We start from the raw sequence: 13,693 nt of genomic DNA, 5'->3' as shown, positions 1-13,693 counted from the left end.
TTGCAAGTTCTGCAAGGATTGTATAAGGCAGACTTCACATGAGCAACCAGTTGAAACTAGACACCAGCAAAACTAATGCTACTCTGAAGAATTTCCTGCCAAAATGTCCAGGGGTGATCACGGTAACAAGTAGCTCATACGAGCTTGCTACCACCATTCTACAAGGGGCAACCAACCCACAGTAAACCAGCAGAATGCCGTGTGAGAGTGGATTCTGAAAACGTCATTCCCTTCAGTGCAGTTGGTCCATTTTAATTGCATCATCCCCAGGTTAAGCAAACTTGCCTGATTTCACTCAAGGGGATGAAGCATGTTCATGCTGCTGATTCCACCCTTTCTTCTGTAACATCCAGCTGTTGGACAAATACATTTGAAATAGCTGCACCCACATTACTAGTGAATGCCTGATGAGGACATCTACTCACATGCCTGGTTTCAGCAGTGAGGTCAGTGGTCCTTCGAACTGAATTGCATTAGCAGATTCAACCTCTGTACTGCATGAACCCACCCCGCTACTCATACTCTGTTGGATGATGAAGAGATTTTTCATTTCCATTGCTCCAACAGCCTCATTGTGGGACTTTAATAATCTTGCAGGTGGTTTCACCTGCTTCCTCAGATACTTGTGATCACATTACAGGTTTATTTTTCCATGGCTTTAGTTCAGCATTTTCAGGCTTCCATGTAGAGCCAAATTTCGTGCAGACCTTATAATGCATACTGAAGAGAGTAAGTGGAAATGATTACTTGCATGCATTTTTGAGATAGGGTGACAGACTATCATATTATTTTTTCTTATGCTTCTGCTTTTTTGTTTTGTTAAAAAAAATGTTTCCTCTTTTTCGATTTTGCTTTCTCTGATCTGGGATTCCAGTGCGTAGACCACTGATCAGCTTCCTACAGAGGACCTTAAGTGTTCAGGGTGATCTACTCTGAGACCGCTGATGCAAAGCCATTCCAATCCTTTTGAAATTCTTGAAAGGAAAAAGTATATCCTGGTGTGATTGGCAAGCAAACATAGTGACAGACCAATGCACACTTCGTATAATTTGCAAGAGCCAGTACTGTGAGTGCGACACATTGATCCTCACTTCTAAGCAAGATGCAGGTTTAAACAATTTTAGATTCATTTTTAAATAAATATTTCAGTGTTTCAGAGTTTGCACTTTTTCAGATTATGAACATTACATGTGAGTAATAGCAGGCACTAGGAACATGCAGATTCACTCATAGTGGACAAACATGGTTAGTCTTCCTTTTATCTTTATACATAACGAATCAACAGTCTATTTTTTTTACATCTATATTCCCATACAGACATAACGCAGCTGTTTCTATATAAGAGTTCTCTCAAGGACACCTATTAAAAAAATCCCTTTGGATTGACAGCAACCATAAAATCCTGCCAACCAGGATATAAAGGGTGGTCTCATTCCATTCACATCTACACAAAACAACAGCTTCGTGAAGGCAGCACAGTCAGTGAACCTGGACTTGCTTTTGTCACATAACTGTAGGTTTGTAAAGGCACAAAGATCCTTTTGCTAAAAATAATCCGGCACCTTCTCTTTTCTGCAGATCGAGCACCTCAGTTACAGTGTTGTAATTTTATTTTATTTTTTTGTTTTCAACTTCTTACCTTAAAATCACAAACTGAATAACTATGAGTCATACCCCCCCAAAAAAAAAGAAGTTAAGGAAGTAGGAAAAGACAGCATAACCATTTTGGAGATCTAGATTAATTTTTTAAAAAAGTATTGTTATCAATATTAAACACCTTCCAATTTGTCTATTAAACATCCCTAGAATTTCTTACATTTTAGAGCTTTTCTATGATGCTAACATGAAGAAAAGCATAATTGCCCAGCAAGTAGAAAGCTATCCTACACTATCCAAGCTTGAAATCTCTCCAAAAGCTTTTCATTAAATATGTAGTTTTTCAAGCCTTACTCTGCAGGCTTTTGTTTTGGTTTGTTTTGGTTTGTTTTGTTTTTGTACATTCACATTACCCGTCTGCCTGCTGCTTTCTGAATCAGTTATGCAGGAGTATGCCTGGAGGCAAGATTGTCAGAGCAGCCACATCTCCCTCTCCCTGCAGCTCTGACCTCTCCAACCAAGGCGTCTGCTCAGCTGGTACTTCCCAGCTGGTGCATTTTGCAAACTGGTTACTAAGCAAAAGCTTTCCAGCTTGGTCTTGTGGGGTGCAAGCCACTGCAACCAGTTTTAGAGAAGAGATGTGAGGCTTCTCCGCACAATGTTAGAGGGTGACAACATCTAAATGGACCCAGTGGCTCCCAGGGCTGAAGTGGCCACAACACAGCTGCCAGGATTGCCCAGTGGCCTACAGTGAAGTTGGGGCACTGGACTCAGCCTCCTACCGATGGGAGAAAGGGATGCAAAAGGTGCACAAAAAGGGTCTACACTACATATGTGCATCACTGTTACCACGAATAACCACTTATACTTTCTCCCATACCATTCAGTCTGTGTGGATGCAAGAGAAGAGGATCTCATTTTGACATGCTCTGTGAATCGGTAGGAATTGTTTTAAGAAATGTGCCTTTCAGTAGCAGCACATTTTAGGGGCAGCCTCAGACGCAGTGACCATGGAGTTCAGGATCCTGTATGGAGGAAGCAGGGCAATAAGTAGAATTACAACCATGGAATTCAGCAGCATGAACTATGGCCTCCTCAAGGTCCTGCTTGGAAGAATCCCATGGGCTAAAGCTCTAGAAGGCAGGGGGGTCCAAGAGAGCTGGTTAATATCCAAATGTCACTTCCTCCCAGCTCAAGACCAATGCATCCCTATGAGCAAGAAATCAAGCGAAGGGAGTAGGAGGCCAGCATGGATGAGTAAAAAGCTCCTGCCAAAATGGAGGCTGTTAGCGTACGCAGGGAAGTGGTGAGGAAAGCCAGGCTCCACTTGGAATTACATCTGGCCAGGGATGTCAAAGACAACAAAAAGAGCTTCTTCAAGAATATCAGCAGCAAAAGGAAGTTTTGGGAAAATGTAGGTCCACTGCTGAATGAGAAGCATGTCCTGGTGATGAAAGATACAGAGATGGCAGTTATTGAATGCCTTCTTTGCTTCCATCTTTACTGCTAAGACCAGCCCTCAGGAATCCCAGACTCTAAAGACAGGAGAGAAAGCCTGAAGAAAAGAAGACTTGACCTTGGTCAAGGAAGATCAGATGAGAGATCATTTGGGCAAACTGGACCTCCACAAATCCATGGGCCCGGATGGAATGCACCCAGGAGTGCTGACAGAGCTGGCAGATGTTACTGTAAGCCACACTCCATCATTTTTGAAAGCTCATGGAGAACAGGAGAGGTGTCTGAGGACTGGAAGAAAGCAAATGTCACTCTAGTCTTCAAAAAGGGCAAGAAGGAGGACCTGGGCAACTACAGACCCATCAGCCTCACCTCTATCCCTTGAAAAGTGATGGAACAACTCATTCTGAACGTCATCTTCAGGCACGTGAAGAAAAAGAAGGTTATCAGGAGTAGTAAACATGGATTCACTGAGGGGAAATCATGTTTGACCAACATGACAGCCTTCTATAATATTGCGGTATGACTGGCTGGGTAGATGACGGCAGAGCAGTGAATGTTGTCTAGCTTGACTTAAGCAAGGCTTTTAACACTGTCTCTCACAACATCCTTGTAGGCAAGTTCAGGAAGTGCAGGTTGGACGAATGCACAGTGAGATGGACCATGAACCGGAGGGATGGCAGAGCTCACAGGATTGTGATCAACGGTGCAGAGTCTGGTTGGAGGCCTGTAGTTAGTGAGGTTCCCCACGGATCAGTACTGGGTCCAGTCTTGTTCAATCTGTTCATCAGTGACCTGGATGAAGAGACCAAGTGCACCCTCAGCAAGTTTGCCGATGATACCAAGCTGGGAGGAAGGGTTGACACACCAGAAGGCTGTGCTGCCATTCAGCGAGACCTGGACAGGCTGGAGGATTGGACAGAGAAGAACCTGATGAAATTCAACAAGGCAAGTGTAGGGTCCTACACCTGGGGAGGAATAACCACAGGCACAAGTACAGGTTGGGGGTGAACCTGCTGGAAAGCAGCACTGCAGGGAAGGACCTGGGAGTTCTGGTAGACAACAGGTTGACCATGAGTCATCGATGTGCCTTTGTGGCCAAGAAAGCCAATGGTAGCTGGGGTTCATTAGGAAGGAATAGGTAGGAAGGGAAAAAGTTGCTGCACAAAAGCAGAGGAGAGGAATGGGAATATGTGAGAGAAACCACTCTGCAGACACCAAAGTCAATGAAGGAGATGGAGCAGCGATTCCCCTGCAGCCTGTGGTGAGGCCAGCTGTCCCCATGCAACCCTTGGAGGTCCATGGTGGAGCAGATACTCATATGCAGCCCATGGAGAACCCCACACTGGAGCAGGTGGATGTGCCAAAAGAACACTGTGACCCTGTGGGAAGCCTGTGCTGGAGCAGCCCCTGGCAGGATCTCTGGTCCTTTGGGCTGGAGCAAGCTTTCTGTCAGAACTTGTGACCCTGTGGGGGGCCCAAGGTGGAGCAGTCTGTCCCTGAATGACTGCATCCCATGAAAGGACCCACACTGGAGCAGCTTGTGAAGAACTACGGCTCATGGGAAGTATCATATTGGAGATGTTTGTGGAGAACTGTCTCCTGTGGAGACAGCGAAAGAGTGCAAGGAAGAAGGAGCAGCAGAGACAACATGTCATGAACTGGCTGCAACCCCCATTCCCTATCCACCTGTGTCACTGGCAGGGAAGAGGTAGAGAAATCAAGAGTGCGGTTGAGCCCGGGAAGAAGGAAGAGGTGGGTGGGAGGTGTTTCAAGATGTGGTTTTATTTCTTATTACCCTGCTCCAATCTGATTGGCAATACGTTAAATTAATTTCCCACTCAATTCTGTTTTGCCCATAACTGTAACTGCTGAGTGATCTCCCTGTCCTTATCTTGACCCACAACCCTTTCACTGTATTTTTCTCCCCCTGTCCAGTTGAGAAAGGGGAGTGATAGAGTGGCTTGGTGGGCATGTGGCATGCAGCCAGGGTCAACCCACCACACACAACGATGGAAGTGCTTGGATCCATTCCTTTCCTGGGCAGAAGACCCCTTCTCACAGCTTCTTTTCTTTGTTTTCTGCTAACCTTCGGGTGTTTGACTTTACAACCTGGACAAAGTACTGTTAAGGTATATATTTTGTCATTACGGAGTTCTCCTTTGTAAGTGGAGGACAAGCATCACTAACCTCAAGTACTATCAGTCTGTGCCACGTCTTTTCTAGCAGTCTTTCTTTCCCTTCCACTCTTTCTTCCTTTTGCTTGTTTTTTATTCTTTCCTCTAGGCAGAAGCAACTGGTGCATCCTCTCTTCAGCTGGGAAACAGCAGGAGGTTATGTAAGTCAGGCTGTAAAGCCAAATGAAAATACAGAGCAAAACTGCATGCTGCCCCAACTGTGAAGCTGAAGCACATGCCAAGGTTCACTGTGCAAGAAAGTAATAATAGCTTTATATTTATGATGGATGCGATTGCACTTTCCACCTTTAAATGAAAGTTTTAATTATCTTGTCTTTAAAAATCTCAGGGATGTTGTTTTTAAAAGGGCAAATTTTAAAACCATGGCACACAGGAAAGCTGAACTGACTTTCAGAACTTTCACTTTACCACAAACCAATTGTAACACACAGGAGAGTAAAGAGGACTTTATGGAGCCAGTTCAGCATGTGTGTACTGCATTCCAGGTCTGTTCCCTGTGTTTAATGGGCAGCAGATTTGGCCTGACAGCAAGAACAGTGGTTGCCTTATCCATCAGTGATGAGAATATCAGCCTGAGCTCTGTGCCCATTGGCAAGGCATACACATAGTACATGCAGGCCAAAGTAGCCCACCATACAACTGAAAGAGAAAACAGCTTTATCTGTTAGCTGAGGTTTCTGGCTGATGCTTAACACTTTCAGCTCAGCAGCTGAGGAAGGGATGTACGTAAAACAGGTGTCACTAGACCTTTCAACTTTGAATGCCTGACCAGCTGCCAGTTGGCTATTTACACTAGAAGACAAAACAAGGTTTCTGACAGCCAAATTTCCTTTGCTCTCTCTCTTCCTCCTACCATGGCTGAGCAGACTCTGATCTGAAAAAGCTCCTCTGCTGGTGTCTGACTGGACAGCATTGCGCTGGTAAAATGCAAATCTGACCCAGTTTGACTTGGCTGTTCAATTTTGAATGGCACACAGCCAACTTGCTACCAGTTAGGTTATTCATGCTGCAATAGGAAGCAATCTTCCTGACATGCAAACTTCCTTCTTCTTCTGCCTGAGCAGCAGTGCAGGCAGTCAAAGATGCTGAGCTAGATAAAGAACAATTTGACCCCGTACAGATACAGGTCTTGACCCAAGGCTGTACTTCAGCTTCATTTTGCTAGCCAGCAGCAAAAAATCCATCATTATCCATGGCAAATCCTGGATAGACAGAAAGGCAGGTCTTGCAACAGAGAATTGCTGTTACATCTCCTACCCCATACTGAGGTGCAAATGTGTGATCTGGAAATCCTTAGTAAATAAAATAGGCTACTGGAAGTGGTAATCTAAATTGGAATCCAAGGTGCCACTGCAGAGTTTGATTACATTCATTCTACTATCAAGAATGCTAGCCTATTTAGAAAGGGCTTCATCATCTGAGAGGTATCTGGTTATATCAGATCACATTCTTCCTCTCCCTTTCCATCCTCATGAAAACTCTTAATCCTATTAAAAAAATGGGCTACATCAGCCTGCAGTAGGTTTCATTATTCTGGTCACTTGAGCTGATGCAGAATATTCTTCCTGGGGGGAAGTGTGTTAGAAGAACTATCTATCCCATCTAGGAACACCACGGCACCAATACAAGCCACGTGTTTGTATAAGGCTCTCTTTAGCTCCTTATCTGAAGGGGAAGGAGAGGCTTGGAGTAGCAGGTAGAAAGAAATAGAGAGTTTTATTCTTTATTTTAGTTTCCAACTGAAACAAAGATTTTTTTCTGCCAAAGACTGATACCTTTTATACTTGTTTCTGTGCAAAAGAAGCAGAGGAATAGAGGTAACAAAGGCAATGGATTTTAGAAAAATAGTAGCAATGAACTGCATCTCAAGTACCTCAGGTATATAATTCTTCTCTCAGCCAAAACAGTTGATGTAAAACAAGTTAAATCTGGAGAATTTGGGGTGTATATTGCTCTCTATTTACAAAGAAAGTACACAGAATTCTGTCTCCTCGAATACTGTAGGTACAAACAACAGGAGGCAGTTTATTTGTTCAGAAAACCAAATCTGCTTTAAGCCAGCATTCTGTCCAAAATTAGAACTTTCTCTCCCTTTCTGGATTTTTTCCAGGGCCATGCTGCTGGTACTTCCTTGGCTGGCCCTGGCTTTTTTTTACTGCAGTTTTGTTAGGTTCACTTCATACTCACACATCTGCAGCTCTACGATCTCAACTGAAACCATTGTCTGTGTTTGCAAAACGGCCTAGAGAAAGTTTTTTGAATGGTACAGTCCAAGCTTTCCACAGCAATTTGCTGGTCTATGGCTTGAGTAGCAGTTTTGACTGTGTCTTTTGTTGCTAAGCAAAAGGGTATTTAATTATTTTTTTAGCGAGGTCATATGAGAGTCTACCAGACAGCTACACTGAGGTTTGAGTTCACTAATCTGGCAAAATTATGAGCCCTGACAGCTTCCAGCATCTTCCAGCCTAGAAGTCTTATATTTATTAAAAGAAAACAAGTTAGAATATGCAGGAATTCAGTTGGCAGGTTGACAACATGATCCGAATCGAAAAGGTAAATCTGAATTATATAAAGGTGTGATTTAAAGTGGAGCGTTCTTACAGCTTTAGATTGTCATGTGCTTAGGTAGCCTGGATTTTATTTGACTAAAATCCCTTTGAATTTGAATTAAGCTAAATAAAGAAATATTTCTTGAAAACAGTATACAAAAAGGAGCTGCATGACCTTTACTGAATCTACTTGAATAGGAGGGCAACGAAGCTGGTGAGGGGTCTGGAGCACAAGTCTGATGAGGAACAGCTGAGGGACCTGGGGCTGTTTAACCTGGAGAAAAGAAGGCTGAGAGGAGACCTTATCGCTGTCTACAACTACCTGAAAGGAGGTTGTAGCATGGAAGGGGTTGGTCTCTTCTCCCGAGTAACAAGTGATAGGAAAAGAGGAAATGGCCTCAAGTTGCACCAGGGGAGGTTCAGATTGGATATTAGGAAAAAAATCTTCACTGAAATGGTTTTCAGGCATTGGAACAGGCTGCCTAGGGAAGTGGTTGAGTCACCATCCCTGGAGGTGCTTAAAAGGCATTCAGATGAGGTTCTTATGGACATGGTTTAGTGCCAGAGTTAGTTTAGGTTATGGTTGGACTCGATGATCCTGAGGGTCTCTTCCAACTGAAATGATTCTATGATTCTGATTCTACTTTAAAATGAATTTGGTTTCATATCCTTGAGGGTCAGCTTTTATGTTTAAAATATAATAGTAATTCTCTAAGTCCTTTCAAGATACTAATGAAAAAGAAAATGTTTGTTTAGTGTAATATAATTATATATTGACATGCTTGAAGCAGTATGTAATAGGCTTTCAGTATTGTTCTGAAAAATAACTCCAGCAGATGATATACAAAACGGAAGGTATGACAATGTGATTTTTCTGCCAGATTTGCTTGTAGCAGCAGTGGTTGATAGATGTGACACACAAACACTGATTTAGTAAATGCTTTGCTGCTTGTGAGAGTGACATATCCTTAGTTTGTCCAGTTTAGAGAGCTAACTTAATTAATGAATGGGAAAGTGGCATAAGCATGTTGCTTGTTTGATCCTAAAACTAGCTGAAATTCAGCTTAGTTTGACTGGCAGCGTGATGTTTGGTCTATTATTAATTTGTAGCAAAATTAATGTCTGCAGAAAAAGAAACTGTAGGAATCTTGGTTCCAAGTTTTTTGAGTTTCTGAATTTTCTGAAATTATTACACAATTACTTGTTTTTACTTCTTTTTTCTTCATGGATGGTTCCATCATCATATTTTTATATTTTTTAATAATGCAATAGTGCAAATATTTTATTTCCACACTTTCTTCAGGCTAACATGTCTTGTTTGTGTCATTTAAAAGTAATTTGACACATTGCCTCAGAAAAAATGCTTTCCGAGCTCAAGCTTTTGTAGGATCCCGTTTTAGCAAATGGAGGGCAGCAATTGTCTCAGCCTCCAACTCCACTCTTCCTGTTCTTGTGAATCACCATCACAGAAAACAAAGACCCTAACATCTTTTTCTCTTCTGGCTATGCAAGGTGCGTGGCTTCCTAGTGAGCAGACAGCTTACCTGGATAAAGGTAAGTAGCATATGTAACAGCTTCTTCTCTCCAAAGTATTTCAGTGTAAACCAAATTTAAGTCCCATACTAGGCAAATGAGCTAGTGATGGCAAGAAACACATGCTAGCAGGTGTCAACAAACATTTATGAGCACAACTTATACAAAATCATCTAATGGTATTGAATTATACGTATGTATATATGTGTGTATATATATATATATACATTATTTTTTTTTTCAGAATAGGTTCCAGAATGCAATCTAAATCTTTTCTGAAGCAAGCTCCTTTTTGACTGAAGAATTTTTCGTTGGAAGCAATACAGCTTTTCAAGAGAGAAATAAGTCAATTTGAAAGAACTTTTTCTGACAGAAATTACTCAGAAAGTGTTTCTCAACTACAGCCACTCCTGACTCTAAAGCTTGAAAACTGTGATGGTTACATGTGCACTACTGTGTTCCTTTGACTTTTCCCCTTCCTTTAAAATGTAAACCCATGACAGATCCATCTATTTGTTTATCTTTCACAGTACAGAGCCATGCACATTTCTGGTCCTATACAAATGATTAATAATGTCATGACTTTTTAGCTACTGACTATGAAGAAACAGTTTGCTTCTTACCCTCTGCTTCATAATTTGAAGTCTCCCACCCCCTTCTATGACACACAGGCCTGTCATTCTCTTTCACTGTCATTTCCTTCTATTTTATCTAAGTGTTTCAGAGTTTTCCCCAGGAAATTCTTTTCTATTCATTTTTAGTGTTTTTAAGGGAGCAAACAAGATGAAAGCTTAAGGAAAAAAATGTTGTCTTTCGTGACATTGTAAATATAGCTGATGTTTCCCTTTTTGTAGCTACATGGGATGCAATCTGGAAACTATTAAGGTCAAGAGCAGCTAGTGAAGCCTTCATTTTATAGCAGAGCAAACACTGCTGAAACTGGGTATATTTCTAAACCTGTTAGAGAGCAACACAAAGAGCAATGGAATAAAGGATTCCAATAGATATCTGAAGCCTAATTTCTGCTCTCCACAGACACGTTAAAAGTTTAACTATTTGTTGGCTCTTATTAGTGGTTTTAAATCCAGGAATGTAACTTGATTGTTTTCTTATGGTAAACTTAATTGCCTTCTTATGGTGTAAACCAGTAATAACTCATTTGAAGTTGAGTTGTTCTCACATGAGAGGTTGCTAGTCAGACTTGGGTAAAACAGATAAGAGTACTTTCCTTTTCTCTAGCTATTCATGCATTAACCAGCATGCAGAAGATGAAATCTCTCTCCAAATTTTTTACTGACACCAACAGTCACTACGGAGACAATTTGCACAATATCCCAAAATCCCCACCTGACAAATCCCCATCTGACAAATTAACTGAATACTACAGCATGGGGGGGAAGAAAAAAAGATAATCCTGTAGTAATCAGGAATTCATTCACCTTCAGTTAGGTCTTCTTAAAATACAGTAATTAATCTAGCAAGTAGGAAAAACTGAGAAAGAGGAATTCCCCCTGTTGCCATGGAAATTACAATTTGGTTGACTGACAGAGGAAAATAGGTTTGTTGTATTAATAACGTCAGCAGCTGCAGAGGATGCAATATTTATGGAATCAGAGAATCATAGGATAACTGAGGTTGGAAGGGACCTCATTGCTCACAGAGCACACTTTGCAAAGACACCATTAAGAAAGCAAGCATTTAATTTAATCGGAAATACAGTACACCTCACCTACCAAGAAAAACTTAACTGATTTCAAGGAATTCCATGATTTGGCCAATAATAAAAGTTTATTTTTCTTCATGGAAGCCAGAAAATCATCAGGGAAAAATTTCATCAAAAATTTAGTTTTCTGCTGAAGAGCACTTAGCTAGAAGATATTTCCAACCTGTCAGCCAAAGCTACATGTGAGTCACTGGAACCTAGTTGAAAATTAAGTCCTGTCATTTAAAAGTAAAGACAGAAGTAATGACACTTATGCACACTTTGGAAAATCCCCACAGTAAGTCTGAACAGAAAATGCCAGCTTGCAAGCCATTATTAAAATGTTTTGAAATTATACAAATGAATGGTTCAAATAGATGTTTGAATACCCAACATTTATTATTATTATTATTATTATTATTATTATTATTATTATTATTATTATTATTATTATTGTTACAAAACTTGTACAATAGTGTGGTTAATCCATTTTTTTTCCTTAAAACATTCCTATAATGAAGGAAAGCCTCACAGATTTATGAAAACTAACAATAGGTGTGCAATGTTAGGGGGACGAAGTAAAATAATTGCCCCAAATCTCTGCTTCATCAGAGTGGTTTGCCTGACTTCAACATCCATGTGACCTCATAGAAACCTGACAGGCTCTAACAAATCTCCATTGCATTCTTTCTCAGGATGTTGTAGTTACTTCCTTGTACCCTGCAGTAAAAGTACTAGAATAGTAGCTCATGTATCATTATCCTTGCATGACATCAATTCTTGCAAATATCTTCTTAGCATATATTGTAGTAGTTCCCATTTGAATTTGTGTAAACATCTTGTGCTATTAAACTAGCAGTCACTTAATTTTGCACTTGTCCCTTCCTCAGTTTAAATAATACACACATATTTCTCCTTCCTGCTATTGTTCTCCCATATAGGAAAAATAAGGAGATCCAGAGCGTACAACTTGTAAAGGAAATTACATTAATGTATATTGGAAAAGCACATTAATAATAAATGAGTTAGTAAGTGCCTAAGTTTACTATAGAAAAATCCAACCCTCGTTATCAAAGGCATTTTTTCCTGTAAATTATAGGTATTCTTCTTTGCATATAGTCTACATCCAACTTCCATTTCACTCAACAGGAATGGGCTTGTTTTCTTTCTCCAGCACTGACAAAATCTTTGAAGAACAAGAGGGCAAATTACATTAGCTGTGAGGGATTATACGTCACATAAGTAGGAGCAGGTTTAAATCAATAGTGATGGAGATGTGAGGGCTTCTGAGGAGAGTATCTCTAGATGCAGATAAACATTTAGAGCATCATAATTGAAATGTGTCACTAACCAACGTAAGTAGCTGACACAATGAATTACAGAGTCTCAGCACAGAGAGATCTTGATAAATGTAAGGACTAGGCCAACACATAGCTCATGAGTTTCAACTAAGAAAAGTGGAAGAAGCCCATGCACTGGTATGGCTGGGAATGGACTGGCTAAGAGCACTCTTGCTGCACACCAGTGCTGGGCTGCTTTAGCAGGTCTATAGCCAAGGTCTATAGCCAGCAGGTCAAGGAACTATATTATCACACGCTGTTCTGTGCTGGTGAGACTGGCTCTGGAATATTGCCTCCAGTTTTATTCATCTCCCCTCAACAAGGATGTGGAGAAACTGGAAATGGTGCAGTGGAGGGTTACAATGCAGTCAGGAGCTTGCAGAATATATACTGCAAAAAAGGGCTGGAGGATTTACTTAACCTAGGGAAGCAAAGGCTAAGGGGTCATCTAACAGCTACCTATCTCTACTTGGAGGGCAGCTACAAAGATGACAGACCAGTTCTTGGTAAAGCTACATGATATAACAAAGGCAGTGATCAGAAATTATGTCTTGGAAGGTTCAGGTTGTACATTAGGGCCACTACGAAGCATGTTTTCGCTAGCAAAAACTAGCACGGCAAAGGAACAGGTTGCCCAGAGGGATATCTCTAGTCCAGGGAAGTTTTCAAGTCCTGGCGAGAAAAAGGCATGGCTGATATGTCTTGGTCTGAGAAATAGTCTCACTTCCAGTAGGAAATCGGACCGAATGACCACCAGTGGCCCTTCCAACCCACATTTCTAAGCTTCTGTGAACCAAACTGATCTGAAAATTGCCCACTCTAATGCCAAAAACCACCCCAGACCTGGAAGAAATGTAACAAAAGTAAGGTATTGACTAGCTACTAAAAGAGGTGAAATCATTTATCATGATCTTTACTAAATGTTGTAGCAGGTAAACAGATAACAGCATGCCTGGAAGCCAGAAAACAATGAGAAAAGGCAAAATTTCGGAGCATATTCAGGAACACGTAAAGGTTTTGTCATGGTATAATGACAAACTTCAAGATTTGTTGTTGTGGAGACAAGTAGAAACAGTCAGTCAATGTGTCATGGTGTCTATTTACCTCTTAATTGGAAAAGAATGACTACTTACTATGCATAGCTGCTTATTTTCAAGGAAACCACCTTCTCTCCAATCACATGCTCCAGAGTAATAATTTTAAGAGGACAAGTTTCAAAAACTTTATTTCCAAAATATTGGTAGAAAGTGGTTACAATGGTTAAGCTTTTTGTGGTGGAGTCTAAAGCATCTCTAGTCACCACTGTAAATAAAAAAGGCA

This window comes from Columba livia, chromosome Z, assembly GCF_036013475.1.
Source record: "Columba livia isolate bColLiv1 breed racing homer chromosome Z, bColLiv1.pat.W.v2, whole genome shotgun sequence".
In the NCBI taxonomy this organism is placed as follows: domain Eukaryota; kingdom Metazoa; phylum Chordata; class Aves; order Columbiformes; family Columbidae; genus Columba; species Columba livia.
Note: the sequence above shows the minus strand (reverse complement) of the source record.